The following is a 16221-nucleotide window of genomic DNA, read 5'->3' on the forward strand; positions in this document are numbered from 1 at the left end:
GACTGAGTCATGCCAAGCATTCACTGTGTTGGTGATGTGAGCAGGATGGTCACTGGGTGCAGTTCTCTGCTATCTAGTTCTAGAGTTGCTTTGGAAGCTGGGGGTGGTTGTGGGTTATTGCTTTAGTGCAGTTTGTTACTTCTGGGCATGGGTTTAGAGGTGGTTCTCTGCTGCGCTCTGTGCTGGGAGGTTCTGGTGTTATAAATTCTTTTCTAATGATGTGGATTTCATTCTCACTCTGATGAATGACAGCAGGCAAAGGTATCTCAGCATACCCATGGGGTGCTTTCACCACCTTGCTCATGTTGCCATGTCTTTGGAATGTCTTTCAACTCTTGGTCTTGCTTAGAGCAAACCATTGGTGGATATGGTTTAGCTGCTGTGACCCCTACAAAGGGTCCTGGAGCTACCTCAGCCCCTGAGGAAGGGTAATGTGGCTGACCTGGGCACTCAACCAGCATGTTTCTTGTCAAGAAGATGAAATACACAAAAAGAGCAGGTCTTGCAGGGACATCACAGGCAGAAGAATCAGAGGTTACCACTTGATCTCTGCCCCTAGGTGAACTGAGAGATGAAAATGCTGCAGCTGGCAGGAAGGCCAGCGGCTGCCTGGCTGCTCTTCTGCTGGGGTAACAGAGCCCATGGCTTGCACTTCCATGGGGAGAGGCCAGGCAGCTGGCAACAATGGCTAGGGAAGTGGGCACTGGCAGGGATCTTGCAGAAGGGGCACTGTCCCTCTGGGGCAGCTCCTGCTGAGCATGAGGAAAAGTATCCCTTTAGAGAGAGTGCCCTACACTGCCCAGGCAAATGGCCAACCACCAAGAGAGGTGCTCAGAATCTGGTGGAACTAGCTGGGCAGGAGCTGCTTTTGCTGCCCTGGCTGACCTGCAGACACCATTTAGATCCAGATGAACTCAGAGTTACTGGAGCCACGTGGCACAAGTGGGTACTGATCACACCACCATTGTAAGCCAACACTTAGCATTGTTTAGCTGGAAAGATGACGAGGCGCCAAGGGTGGGTGCCATGGCTGCTTGCCTTTGTCAATATTCAGATAGTCTCCCTTCCCACAGGCTGCTGTATCTGCTGCTGGAAACCCATTAGACAACTCCCTGGAGCTGCTGGGTGAGGTGTATCAGATATTGTCTCAGCCACTCTCCACCTGCCCTGACAAGGATCTCAGAGCCACAACGCACTCTGGGCTTTCTCCTGTGCAACCATAGGGCAGAGCTGAGAAAATGGAACAGAAAACCTGTTTCTGTCTTACAAGCACAGGTGCCTGAACTGCAGGGCAAAATAATCCCAGAAGGAGGCCCTTCCAGGAAAGGTCCTGTGCCAGTTTCCAGTGGGCAGCCCTCAAGATGGGCTCCAGGTCCTTATTTAAGAAACATGAGTCACAAACATGAAGACTGAGTCCAAGCTGGCCAGACCCAGGTGCAGGCAACAGGTACTCTGCAGAACCAGGGGGCCCCTGCCTCCAGCCAGCTGGAGGAGAGGGACAACCAAGTCTATTGGGCTGTGTGGATGCAATGGCCTGGCCCATCAGAACCACAGGAATGTGTGGCTCTGGGGCACCATGCAGCCTGGTGCCATCACACTGCAGAGGCACAGAATCCCTCTGTAGGAGCCCAGGAGCTGACTGCAGCAGAAGCTGGAATGTGAGTGGATATGAGAGGCAGAAGCACCCTGTTGTGATTGTCCCAAATACCCAAGGCATTCTTGGAGCAGATTATCTCCATTCAGAGTACTCCATGGACCCAAAGGGTGGCATTTGTTGTAATGGTGGTGGAGAGAGAGATTAGACAGCTGTCTGCCTTACTGCTTGTCAGTGGACCCTGCTGTTGTGGAGCTGCTAAGGAACAGAAGGTGTCCATTGATGCTCCAACAGTGCACAGGTGGAAATACCTGGTCCCCACTCAGGATCTGACTTGTCAGATGGAGAGTATGGCAAGATTTGCTGCCAGCTGGTGGCTGGCAAGATTTGCTCACCCTTTAACAGTCCTGGTTGGCCAGTACAGAAGTCAAATGTCCATGGGCTGGGTGAGGTTGCACTGTCACTGAGTGCTGGCCTGCTGGACATGATACAAGTCAGAGGCAGCCAAGTGGTTGTGTCACAAATGGTATCTCCAATGCACTTTTTGGAAGCCCTCTGGCAGCAGAGTGCAGGCCACAGTTTGCTTTCACTCGGAGGGTGTCCTGTACACCTGGAACCAACTGCCCCAGGAGGTGGAGACACAGCCCCTGTTGGAAACACAAAACAGTGGAATAGCACAAAAATGAAATGGCTGAGGCAGGCTCAGAGACCGGGTGCAGAGCCTGTGGGCTGTGCTTGGCTGGTTAATTAACACCAGGGGATCTACCAGTCCAGCTGCCTCTGCTCCATCGGAATGTCTATGTTCTGTAGAAAGATGAAGTCCCTGTGATGCAGGTAAGATTATGTTGGGGAAAACAGTTACTCCTGGCTTGAGCCAAGGCATGGGGCTTGCTTTTGCCTAGACCTGGGTGTGTGTAGTGAAGGCATCACATGCCCAGAATTATGCCTCCAGATACCAGCTAACTTGTCCCAACATGTTCTGGGAAGTCCCCCTTCCACCCTCTTTTCAGGAGAGGAGGAACAAAAGGTTCAGGCGCCAGCCTGTCTCCTAAGGAAATAACTGCAGGCACCCATCTCAATGGGATGCCTATGCTCTGTCCATCTAAGGGCATAATTCTAGCTTCACCTTTCTATAGGTGGAAGCAGGTTGTTGGCAAGTGTGCCCATTGGCTAAGTCCAGCCTCGAGTGTCTATAAGTATTACTCCATTTGTCTGCCACGTTGCTCTCTCCTTTTGCTTTCACTCATCATGCAACTCGCGATTGCGTAAGCTGAGCTGTCCCACACGCAAGCACACTTGGAAGCCTCTGCGAACATGGAAGCCAGCCCACTGAGTGTGCAACAAGGACCAGCAAAGGATGATCCCGTCGCCGAAGGCACCGTAGACCCAGTCCAAAGGGACTGAGGGAAGCCCCGAGGGTAAGCCGTAACCCAAAAGGGGAAGGACTAGACCATGCCCGGCAGTCCACATTTGCTGCAAGCTAATTAAGTAGCCTAAGCAGAAATGCATCTTGTGTAGCCCCCCTGCCATCCGCGGGAGTGAAAGGGAGCCGTCCCCTGTAGCTGCTCCTCAGCCCGTATCAGGGCAAAACACCCGGGATTTCCCCAAGGGAAAAGAGAGAGCAAAAGATTAGCCTCTCCATTGAAGTCAAGGCAACGACTGTACCATTATAATTTAAATGGAAGCAGTCGTCGAGAGAAGCCGCAGTCAGCTCACCTCGAGCCGAGCCGAGAAGGGGGAAGCATCGCGTTACCACACCCCCACTGGAGACCTGCCTACGGGAAAACCGCCCTCGATCATAGGGCCGACCACTGAAAGAACCTGTCCCCCCCCGAACCGATCCTCCGGTCAGGGAGCCAGTCCCTCCCCGCAGACCACGGGAGGACAAAGAAGCAAACTGCCCTTCCCGCAGACCGTGGGAGGAGAAAGCTAACCTTGCCCCCCCCCCGCCAGAGCCAGGAGGGAGAAAGAAAGACACTGCCCAAACGGGGCCAACCTTGGGCAGAAGCAGATACCCAGCGAGCCTGCGTGATCTAGCAATTTGTCTCGCTGCATGTATCTTTCATGTGTCTAATATTTAGTAACTTTCTATTCAAAGCGCCCGCGCGTAGCCGCGTGATATTTCCAGCTTAACCTGCCTCATGACAACATTATAAATATCTCTATACCTAGCTAGCAGCCACAAGCGCCTTGTCGAGTCTCCATCTAGTGGACAAGTGGCGGAACTGAACCCTTTCATTCCCTTAATTAGAAATTGACTGTAAATATTATAATTGGATATGATTGTAAATACTAAACCAGTTATGGTCTATATTATTACAACCGTGCACCCGAATCAATATATATAAAGTAATTAATCGAATATTAATAACAATAATTTCATAACTCTTATTTTCGTAATTCATAATTAATAATTACCATCCTCCATCCCTATTCCCCCTCTCCACGACAGTGTGCTTGGTGGATACTGCAGGAGGAGGGCAAACTTTGATATGCACCTCAAAACTTGCTTTGGGTGAGAATAGCAGGAATTTGAACTGTACAATGCCAACTGTTGTGTGCTACTGCTTGGCACTGTTTCTCTAGTTATTAAGTAAGAACCACTCAGATCAGTGAAGAATAAACCTCACCTACTTGTGGCCTGTCATTTCCCCAAGATCAGCATCTTCACCAGAGCTCATGGATCAAACCAGACACAGCAGCTGTGAGCTCTAGATACCCCTGTGTATGTTTATATTTGCTTGTTGAGAAACAGGGGAAAATAGCAGTGAATTAGGTGTGATGTAAATGATACAGGGTGGAATACTGTCCTGGTTCTGCTGGGACAGAATCCCAGGCCAGCCACGGTCTGCAGGCTGTTAGCAGTTTGCAGTCAGCCAGGGCAGCTGCCCCAAGCTGGCTACAGGTGCACCTCAGACCACAAACGTTGCACTCATTGTACAGGGGGAGTTTGCTGAGGGTGGGGACTCTTCCTGCTTCTCCCCATCCCTGGAGGGGCTCACTCATCATTCTGCTCCCAAGGGCTGCTTTCCTGTTCAGTGTGACCCTCACACATTCACTGAGCTGGGATAACTTTGTAGTCTCTGCCCGAATTAATATTAATTTTACTGTTTCATTAACCTTTTCATTTTAACCAACAGGTTTCCTCTCCTGTTCCTGATCCCCCTTCCCAGCTGGGGACAGGTCAGCAGGTGACAGAGCAGCTGCCATAGCTGAGCCCTGGGTGCAGGCTGAATGCACCGACCCTGTAATGCCCTCTGGTTCCTGCCACAGAGGCAGAAGCAGGTCCCCCACTGCCCTTCCCAGCACAGGGACAAGTGGTGCCCTCACACTGTAACATTAACTGATTTTCCATGCCAAGGGGAAAGGCTGCCTGAGGGCCTTACAAAGCCCTGTGGACCTCTGCCTTGCTGTGTGGCATGGTCCCCTGTGTCATGGCAAACCTCAACTGTATTTTTCCACAGCACTGCTTTGTCACCCTGACCCCAAGGTAATGGACAGGGTCCCCACAGCTGCCAGGCGAGATGGCTCCTGAGCACGTTAAGTGCTGAGGGTTTGACTGGAGGCTGCTGCCCTGAGGTCCCTGGCATTCAGCAGCTGCAGTGCCAGCCTTTTTTCTGGTGTCTCTGCCAAACCTCACAGCTTGGTTTGTGTGGAAATGGGGTGTGCTGGACTGCCTCCAGGGACCCCTTTGCTTCACTGATCACTGATGGCTGGGCAATGCTGCTGCTATATTCCTCCTCCAGACCCTCTGCCCCCCTCAGCACCCAGATCCCAGAGGCACTCATCCCACTTGTAACTTCCACAGCAAGTGGCTCAGGCCTCAGCAGCTCCAGCCTGATCTAGTGGAGGATATCCCTGCTGACTGCAGGGGGTTGGACTGGATGCCCTTTAGAGGTCCCTTCTGTGATTCTATGATTCCATGAAGGCTGCCCACGGCTGTGCAGGGAGGCAGCTGGGCTCACCTGCACTCTGCTCCCCGCTGCATTCCATGCTAGGATCCTGCCTCCAACACCAAACAAACAGCTCAGGGACTGCTCATCCTGGGGCCAGGGCTGTGAGCAGCCCAAACTGCAATGGTGTGGTAGTTTTCACTAATCTAGTTAGATTAGTGGATGATGGAGATGCAGGACAGGATATGAGTCCTAGTAGATCAGGAACTAAAGGAGGTGCTTCTGAACTTGAGAGGATCATGGACAAGATTTTAACAGGGAGTCTTAGGGGACCACAGGATGATGATGATGATGATGATGATGATGATGATGATGATGATGATATACAGTCAGCTAATGCACCGAGGCAGGAAATTAGGCATATAAGAAAAGATTACATTAGAGGAGATACTGAGCCAGTCCTGAGCTGGTTGGGAAGATGCTTTGACACGGGAGCTCCTGCTTTAGTGGTAGGCAACAAGTCAGCAGCTCAGTTAGGAACTCTCTCAAAAGGCAGAGGAATAGATAAGCATTTAGGCAGTTGCCTTGGTCAAGTTTCTCTGTGGGCATGCCTCATATTGGCTGTCCTAATGAGATATCCTTCCAGGGACGATCTCCCATGAAACCCTTAGAAAAGGAACACTATAGATGAGGGAATAAAGTGTTTGAGAGAGTTTGCTATGAGAGAAGTAATTTATTGATTTCAGCACGAGGGCAGCCGTGGGAAAGCCTCAATAACTGCTAGCTGAGCTTTGCTTTAATTTGAGTTGCTCTGGGGGCTTCCTGGGTTTGCTTTGGGGCTTCCTGAGGGCGGAAGGACCCCAAAGGGACAAGCAGGACTGGTGGGGGCTGTCCTCCAGTGTGCCTGCTCGGGAAGGTGACATGACTGGGGGGTGTTTCCCAGGAACCACAAGAAATTTAAGCACCAATTAGCACAAGACCGCCATTGCAGTGTGAGGGCAGCTGCGGGAAAGCTCCCTGGGAGCCTGCTGATGGGAAGGCAGTGAGCAGTGCCTGAGGGGTAAAAAAAAAAAAAGGGCTGGTTCCATGAAGGAATTGAGCCATGGTTAAAACTCGGTCACAGGCTGTCTGCAAAACTGTGGGTACCCAAACAGAGCCCATACATAAGCATGCAAGTGTTCAGGCAACCAGCTGCAATGAGTGTTGGAGCCTGGCACATGAAGTCGAGGGTGGTAGAGACAATCCATGCATTAGGTGTAAGCAGATCAGTGATCTGCTTAACCTAGTGGCTGAGCTGAAGGACGAAATAGAAAGATTAAAAACCATTAGGGAATGTGAAAGGGAGTTAGATTTGTGGTACTAGGATCTGCAGACCCCCTTAGCAGAGGGAAGCGACCCAAGAAACAGGGGTCAATGGATACAGGTGCCTGTCAGAAGGGGCAAGGTAAACCCCTTCCAGCCCCTCTCTCCTCCTCAGTGGCCGCTGCACAACAGATATGGGGCACTAGAGGTTGAGGGTGAGGTGATCCTGGAAACAGAAGTAACATTGTGGTGAAGGCACCACATGCCCAGAATTATGCCCCCAAACACCAGCAGACTTGTCCCAACATGTTTTGGTAAATCCCCCCTTTCCACCCTCCTTTCAGGAGAGGAGGACAAAGGCCCAGGCACCAACCTGTCTCCTGAGGGGTAAACAACTGCATGCACCCATTGCATGGCATGCTCATGCTCTTGCCATCTAGGGGCATAATTCTAGCTTCACCCTATCCATAGGTTGAAGCAGGTTGTTGACAAGTGTGCCCATTGGCCAGATCCAGCCTCAAGAAATCTATAAGTATTCTCCCTTTGTTTACCACTTTGCTCTCTCCTTTTGCTTTCTCTCACTTTGGTCAAGCTATGGAAGCTCGCAACCCCTAAGTCTTCTCACTCCCACATGCAAGCATACTAGAGGCCTCTGCGATATGGAAATAAGCCAGCTCCCCGAGCTGCTCGAGGAACCAGCAAACAGAAGATCCCTTCGGCTGAGCTACAGGAAGCCGGCGTTGTAAGCCCAGTCGAGAGGACTGAGGAAAACAGCCCTGAGGGTAAGCTCTAGCCCAGACGGGGAGGGACTAGCCCCAAGCCTGGCAGTCCAGATCTGCTGCAGCCATAAGCAGCCATAAGCAGAAACACATCTTGCATGACCCCCACCGTTTGCGGGAGAGAAAGGAAGCCACCCACCATAGCCGCTCCACAGCCCTGTGTTGTCAGGGTAAAGCACCCAGGATTTCCCAAGAGAAGGAGAGAGAGAAAACATCCTCTCCGTTGAGATCAAGTCAGACTGCATTGTCACCTTAAATGGGAGCAGTCGCCGAGAGATTCGGCATTGTCAGCTCGAGCCGAGCTGAGGGGGAAGCGCCGCTTCACCACCTCCCCTCCCCCCGAAACGGTCATCTCAATGGCAAGGGCTGACCCCGCCTACCAGGAATCGTCACCCATCGTGTAAGACCGATCCTCCGTTCAGGGAGTCACTCCAACCCTGCTAAGGAAACCTGCTGATTGGCAGAAAGCCTCGCCCCTACCCATGGAGGTGGGAGGAGAAAGAAGGGCATCGCCCGGATGGGACCAGCCCCGGGCAGACAGACAAGCAGCAAGAAGCCAGCATAACCCAGCAACCTGCCTTGATACAAAGAAAGAAAGAGTGTATCTTTCCATGTGTGCAACATTCAGTAACATTCTATTCAAAGCGCCTGCGCATAGCCACGTGATATTTCTAGATTGACTTGCCTTGTGATAACATTATAAATATCTCTGTACATAGTTACAAGCCGCCAAGCGTCTTGTCGAGTCTCCATCTAGTGGACAAGCGGCAGAACTGCACCTTTTGTTCCCTTAATTAGAAATCGATTCTGTAAATATTATAATTGGGTAACATTGTATATACTAAACCAGTTATGGACTATATTTTTACAACCGTGCATTTGAATCAATATATATAAGGTGGTTAATAGGTTATTAATAATTTCAATAATAAATAATAATTTTCATAATTCATATTTCATAATTCATAATTAATAACCATCATCCTCCATCCCTAATCACCACAACAAACATCATCTGGAGGGTTGACTAAAGCAAATCAGTCCCCCCTCTCGCATCAGAACTTGTAGACAAAAAAAAAAAGAGGAGGGTAATTGTTATCAGTGATTCCCTTCTGGAAGGAACAGAGGACTCTATATGTTGGTCAGACCCTTCCCACAGGGTAGTCTGCTGCCTCCCTGGGGCTCAGGTCAGGGATGTTACGAGAAGGCTGCTAATGTAGTACAGCCGTCTGATTACTATCCCTTGCTAGTTATGCAGGTGGGAAGTGATGAGGTCAACACCAGAAGTCTTAAATCAATCAAAAGGGACTTCGAGGCACTGGGAAAAGCAGTTGAGGCATCAGGGGCACAGGTAATTTTTCCATCTATACCCTTAGTTGCAGGTATGAATGCTGAAAGGAACAGGAAATCATGCCTGATTAATAAGTGGTTCAGAGGCTGGTGCCACCAAGAAAATTTTGGGTTCTTTGATCTTGGGGAACTCTATACGGCCCCAGGTCTACTAGCGACAGATGGGGTACACCTGTCTCAGAGGGGGAGAAAGATCTTGGCACATGAGCTGGAAGGGCTTGTTGAAAGGGCTTTAAACTAGGCTTGAAGGGGGTGTGGATTGAGCACAGCAGTATTAGAGATGAACCAAAGGAGGCTGAGGGTGGTAAGCCACAAACAGAGGCAAAACCAGCAGCCCAGCTGAAGTGTATGTACACTAATGTACGCAGCATGGGTAACAAACAAGAGGAGCTGGAAGTCTTGGTACAAGAGGGAAACTATGATGTTGTTGCCATAACAGAAACTTGGTGGGATGACTGACACAACTGGAGTGCTGTAACCAAGGGCTACAGACTCTTCAGGAGAGACAGGAGAGGGAGAAGGGGTGGAGGAGTGGCCCTGTATATTAGGGAGGCTCTGGACGTCATGGAGGTAGAGACTAAGGATGATCAGGTTGAGTTCCTCTGAGTAAGAATTAGGGGGAAGGCCAACAAGTCTGACATCCTGGTTGGAGTCTGTTATAGACCACCTAATCAGGAAGAAGAGGTTGATCTATTATTCTTCAAGCAGCTGGAAGCTGCCTCAAGATCACTTGCCCTTGTTCTTGTGGTTGACTTTAACCTGCCAGACAGCTGCTGGGAACCGAACACTGCAGAGAAGAGGCAGTACAGAAAGTTCCTGGAGTGTATGGAGGATAGCTTCTTATCCCAGCTGGTATGTGAGCCTACCAGGGGTGCAGCCCTGCTTGACTTGCTGTTTACAAATAGAGAAGGGCTGGTGGGAGATGTGGTGGTGGGAGGTTGCCTGGGGTCCAGTGAGTCCCTGGAGTACTGCATCCAGTTCTGGAACCTCTATTACAAGAGGGATATGGACATGCTGGAAGGTGTCCAGAGAACAGCCAGGAGGATGAGCAGAGGGCTGGAGCTCCTCTCCTATGAGGACAGACTGAAAGAGTTGGGGCTGTTCAGTCTGGAGAAAAGAAGGCTCTGAGGTGACCTTATTGTGACCTTCCAGAATCTGAAGGGGGCTACAAGAAAGCTCGGGAGGGACTTTTTAGGATATCAGGGAGTGATAGGACTGGGAGGGATGGAACAAAGCTGGAAGTGAGGAGATTCAGGCTGGACGTGAGGAAGAAGTTCTTCACCATGAGAGTGGTGAGAGCCTGGAATGGGTTGTCCAGGGAGGTGGTTGAGGCCCCATCCCTGGAGGTGTTTAAGGCCAGGCTGGATGAGGCTCTGGCCAGCCTGATCTAGTGTGAGGTGTCCCTGCCCATGGCAGGGGGATTGGAACTAGATGGTCCTTGTGGTCCCTTCCAACCCTGACTGATTCTATGATTCTAAGAAAGTCACCTCAGAGCCTTCTTTTCTCCAGACTGAACAGCCCCAACTCCCTTAGTCTGTCCTCATAGGAGAGGAGCTCCAGTCCTCTGCTCATTCTCGTGGCCGTTCTCTGGACACCTTCCAGCATGTCCAGATCCCTCTTGTAATAGAGACTCCAGAACTGGATGCAGTACTCCAGGTGGGGTCTCACCAGAGCAGAGTAGAGGGGGACAATCACCTCCCTGGCCCTGCTGGCCACACTTCTCCAGATGCAGCCCAGGATCTGGTTGGCTTTCTGGGCTGCAAGTCCTCACTGCTGGCTCATGTTGAGCTTATGTTGAGCTTAGCCAATGGCATCCTGGCCTGCATCAGGCATAGTTTGGCCAGCAGGAGCAGGGAGGTCATTGTACCCCTGTACACAGCACTGGTTAGGCCACACCTTGAGTACTGTGTCCAGTTCTGGGCCCCTCAGTTTAGGAAAGATGTTGAATTGCTGGAGCATGTCCAGAGAAGGGCAACGAGGCCAGTGAGAGGCCTTGAGCACAAGCCCTATGAGGAGAGGCTGAGGGAGCTGGGACTGTTTAGCCTGGAGAAGAGGAGGCTCAGGGGAGACCTCATTGCTGTCTACAACTACCTGAAGGGAGGTTGTAGCCAGGAGGGGTTTGGTCTCTTCTCCCAGGCAACCAGCACCAGAACAAGAGGACACAGTCTCAAGCTGCATCAGGGGAGGTTTAGGCTGGAGGTGAGGAGAAAGTTCTTCACAGAGAGAGTGGTTGGCCATTGGAATGTGCTGCCCAGGGAGGTGGTGGAGTCACCATCCCTGGAGGTGTTCAAGAGGGGATTGGACGTGGCACTTGGTGCCATGGTTTAGATAGGCATGAGGTGTAGGGTGACAGGTTGGACTCGATGATCCTTGAGGTCTCTTCCAACCTTCTTGATTCTTGATTCTTGATTCTTCTTCTTGTCCACCAGCACCCCCAAATCCCTCTCCTCAGTCCCTGCCCAGCCTGTATTTGTGCTTGGATTGCCTCGACCCAGCTGCAGGGCCTTGCACTTGGTCTTGTTGAACCTCATGAGGTTGACTTGTGCCCAGCTCTCCAGCCTGTCCAGGTCCCTCTGGATGGATCCCTTCCCTCCAGCCTGTCTGCTGCCCCACATAGCTTGGTGTAATCAGCAAACCTGCTGAGGGTGCACTCAATGTCTCTGTCCATGGCACTGACAAAGATGTTGAACAAGACTGGTCCCAGGACTGATCCCTGAGGGACTCCACTTGTCCCTGGCCTCCACTGGGACATCGAGCCACTGACAGCCACTCTCTGGGTGCTGCCATCAAGCCAGTTCTTTATCCATCACCAGTTTGGAGACCAGGATGTGGTGTGGGACAGTGTCGAAGGCTTTGCTTAGGTCCAGGTCAATGACATCATGCAACAGATGCTACCTGGTCTAAGTGGATGGCTCTGATAACACAGAGAGCTCAAATGGGAAATCTCGAAAGGCCTGGTTTGGTGGAGGTGATCACAAACTGGCCAGAAGGCACAAGCTGTGCAAAACCCCCAGAGACAGTAACTCGTGCTGAGGAAGCTCCTCCTTACAGTGATCTGTCTGATGATGACAAGAGATATGCTTTGTTCACAGATGGTTCCTGTCGTCTTGTTGGGAACAAGCGGAGATGGAAATCTGCAATGTGGAGCCCAACGCGCAGAGTTGCAGAAGTGAGAGATGGAGAAGGAGAATCCAGTCAGTTTGCAGAGGTAAAAGCTGTCCAGCTAGCTCTTAACGTAGCTGAATGTGAGAGATGGCCAAAGCTTTATCTCTACACCGACTCATGGATCATAGCCAATGCCTTGTGGGGTTGGCTGAAAGACTGGAAGAAGAATGGCTGGCAGAGGAAAGGAAAGCCAATCTGGGCTGCAGATCTGTGGCAAGACATTGCTGCTCGCATTGAGAGAATCCCAGTGAAAGTGAGACACATCGATGCTCACATTCCTAAGAGTAAAGCTACTGAGGAACAACAACACAACCATCAGGCAGATCTAGCTGCAAGAGTTTCCCAGGTGGACACAAACTCTGATCCTGATCCTGATCTTGACTGGAAACACCGAGGTGAGCTGTTCTTAGCTCGGTGGGCCCATGACTCGTCAGGACATCAAGGCAGAGATGCAACCTACTGATGGGCTCGTGACAGATCCATTGACATTTCCATGGATGCTATCACACAAGTCATCCATGACTGTGACATTTGTGCTGCTATGAAGCAGGCAAAGCCAATCAAGCCCTTGTGGTACGGTGACCGATGGTCCAAGTACAAGTATGGTGAAGCCTGGCAGATTGACTACATCACTCTACCTCGTTCTCCATCTGGGAAGCAGTATGTGCTGACTATGGTAGAGGCAAGCACTGATGGTTGGAAACTTATCCAGGTCCTCATGCAACTGCACGTAACACCATTCTTGGTCTGGAAAGGCAAATCCTGTGGAGACACAGAACTCCAGAGAGGATTGAGTCAGACAATGGAACTCATTTCAAGAACAATCTTGTAAAAAACTGGGCCAAAGAGCAGGGCATCGAGTGGATATTCCACATTCCCTACTATGCACCAGCTGCAGGGAAGATCGAACGCTACAACAGTTTGCTGAAAACCACTCTCAAAGCCATGGGGGGTGGATCTTTGAAAAACTGGGAGAAGCATTTAGCACAAGCAACCTGGTTGGTGAATAGCAGAGGTTCAGTGAATTGAGCTGGACCTGCTCAGTCAGATTTGTTACAAAAGGTAGAAGGTGATAAAGTTTCTGTTTGAGAAAAGAATCTCTTAAGCAAAACTGTTTGGGTATTTTCTCCTTCAGGAGAGGCCAAACCTGTCCGAGGGGTGGTTCCTGCTGAAGGTCCTGGTCACACTTACTGGGTGATGCAAGAAGTGCATTCCACAAAGAAATTTAACTTTAGCTGAAAGAGTTTAAATTCAGAGTGTATAGTACAGACACAACATCTCGCCCAAAGGAAGAATCCATGAGGAACCTACAGTGCACGAACCCTGAGAGCCCTGAGTCACCTGAGAGTCCCTGTTCCTTTTCTTCGCCTCAACTGTTTCTTTATTTCCTGTTCTTTGAACTTTTAAATCATCTACATCTGAGATAGCTGGAATGGAAGATAAACTGAAAAGATGAACTTTATTTATTCATTATTGTAAGTACTGTTTTAGATTAGATGGCTAGTTTTAGCAACGCATGGGATTGTTTAGAAGGGTGGGATTGTGGTAGTTTTAGGCTATGCATGTAAAATTTTTTCACAGATCTTGAAGAGAAAGTGGTAGAATGTAAATAAATCACCACTGGGTGTAAAAAGGAAAATCATGGTAATTCTAAACAATCCCATTGGAGAGATATCTACCATAAGATTTGGTTCCCAAAACAATTTCTCTCTCTTCTTGCTTCCTCGGGCTGGGAGATACTAACTTTGTGCTTCTGCTGGCTTCTGCTTGACCTTGGATGCATTGTTTTGCCTAACTGCCTGAAGGGAGGCTGTAGCCAGGTGGGGGTTGGTCTCTTCTCCCAGGCAACCAGTAACAGAAGGAGAGGACACAGTCTCAAGTTGTGGCAGGGAAGGTATAGGCTGGATGTTACAAAGAAATTCTTCCCAGAAAGAGAGATTGGCCATTGGAATGTGGTGCCAAGGGAGGTGGTGGAGTCACTGTCCCTGGAAGTGTTTAAAATAAGACTGGATAACACACTTAGTGCCATGGTTTAGTTGATTAGATGGTGTTGGGTGCTAGGTTGGACTCAATGATCTTGAAGGTCTTTTCCAACCTGGTTGATTCTGTGATCTCATTTGGAGGGGGGGGGAATAATAAAATCCACTGACAAATTCACATGAAAAATTTCTGAAAGATTATTCTATGCTCTGCTTAACAATGTTAAGAAGGTAACAATGTTGTTAACTTCTCTGCTCTGCCTCTTGTCCCTTTTGTACAGGAGGGTAAGGGGGAGGCAGGGAGAGAGAAGCTATTGCAGCTCCCCTGGTCTTTGGCCAGGGGGGTCCTTGTGCTGTTCATTAATTGTAAATCCCTGTAAATACTGTAAATATTGTATATTTTGTACAGAGTCATTGCATTCCATTGTAGATTGTAGTTTTGCTTGTAAATACAGCTTCATCTGGTTCCAACTGAGCTGATCTGGCAAATTTAATGTTGGGGGAAATTTCCAGCCCACCACAGTTAGGCTCTGCCATGGCACACACATCTTGGCCAGGGCTGTGCCCCATGGGTCAGCATATGTGAGGGTCACTGGCCCCTTGATGCCCAGTCAGGATCATTGTCGTATGTGCTGGAAGCAGTCCTGCTGTGGCTTGGCTTTGGAGAGAGAGCCCTTAGCTCTTTTCATCCATAAATGCAGGTAACATCATCATGGAACAAATCATCCTGAGTGCCACACTCAGCATTTACAATCAGGTCATCAGGGCCAGTCAGCTTGGGTTGCTCCTGCTGCAAGGGCAGGTCCTGCTTAACAAACCTGATCTCCTTCCATGCCAAGGTGACCTGCCAGTGGATGAGAGACAGGCTGTGGATGTTCTCTGCCTGCACTTCCACAAAGCCATCAGCAATGCTGCCCACAGCATCCTCATGGCATAACTGCTGCCCTAGGCCTGAATGAGCACTGCTGGGGAAAGCACTGGGGGATGGCCAGGCCCAGAGAGTGGTGGGGAATGGAGTGAAACCCAGCTAATGGCTGGTCACAGGTGGAGATCCCCAGGGCTCAGCTGGGGGATCCTCAGGTGGGGATCAGTGATCTGGATGAGAGGACTGAGGCACTCTCAGCAAGTTGCAGATGACACTAAATTGGGTGGCAGGGTTGATCTGCTGGAGGGTAGGGAGGCTCTGCAGAGGGATCTGGCCAGGCTGGATCCGTGAGCTGAGGTCAATAAACAAGGCCAAGTGCTGGGTTCTGCACTTGGGGCATAACAACCCCATGAAGGCTCCAGGCTTGGGGCACAGTGGTTGGAAACTGCCCAGCAGAAAGGGACCTGGGGGTGCTGGGTGACAGCAGCTGAACAGGAGCCAGGGTGTGCCCAGGTGGGCAAGAAGGCCACCAGCAGCCTGGTCTGGATCAGCACTGGTGTGGCCAGCAGGAGCAGGGAGGTGATCATGGCCCTGTACTGGGCACTGGGGAGGCCACACCTTGAATCCTGGGTTCAGTTTTGGCTGCCACAGCATAAGAGAAACATTGAGGGGCTGGAGCAGGTCCAGAGAAGGGCAACAAAGCTGGGGAAGGGTCTGGAGAAGAGGGCTGGTGAGGAGCAGCTGAGGGAGCTGGGGGTGTTCAGTCTGGAGAAGAGGAGGCTGAGGAGAGACCTCATTGCTCTACAAGTCCCTGAAGGGAGGCTGCAGTGAAGTGGGGGTTGGTCTTTCCTCACAAGTATCTTGTGATAGGACATCTGATAGGCCTTGTTATAAATAATCCTCACACACTTTACGATTTTAAGAATGAGGATACTTTATTTTGAGTAAAATAAGTAAAAGCAGCGCTGGGCAGCCGGGGAGTCTCCTACTCAACCAATGGCTCATAAAACATCAGAAACATACAAGGTTCCTTTTATAGGGTAAGCTATAGGCAGGTTTCACAACTCTGTGCTTTTCCATTGTTTCTACACCTTGTCACCCTCCTTCCGCATTTCCGGGGGGGTTTTATGCACATGTGAGGCCATCCTCCAGGGGTCACAGGACTCATCTTGGGGTCTCCTAGGATGGAGGCTGGAAGTCTTCCTAAGATGTCTTCTTCATGACCCTGGGCCTTGAGCATGTGCATATTATACTTAAGCCTACTGTCAAGCAGCTACAACAATAAGCTGGTTTC

Source organism: Indicator indicator, chromosome 24 (assembly GCF_027791375.1).
Source record: "Indicator indicator isolate 239-I01 chromosome 24, UM_Iind_1.1, whole genome shotgun sequence".
NCBI lineage: Eukaryota > Metazoa > Chordata > Aves > Piciformes > Indicatoridae > Indicator > Indicator indicator.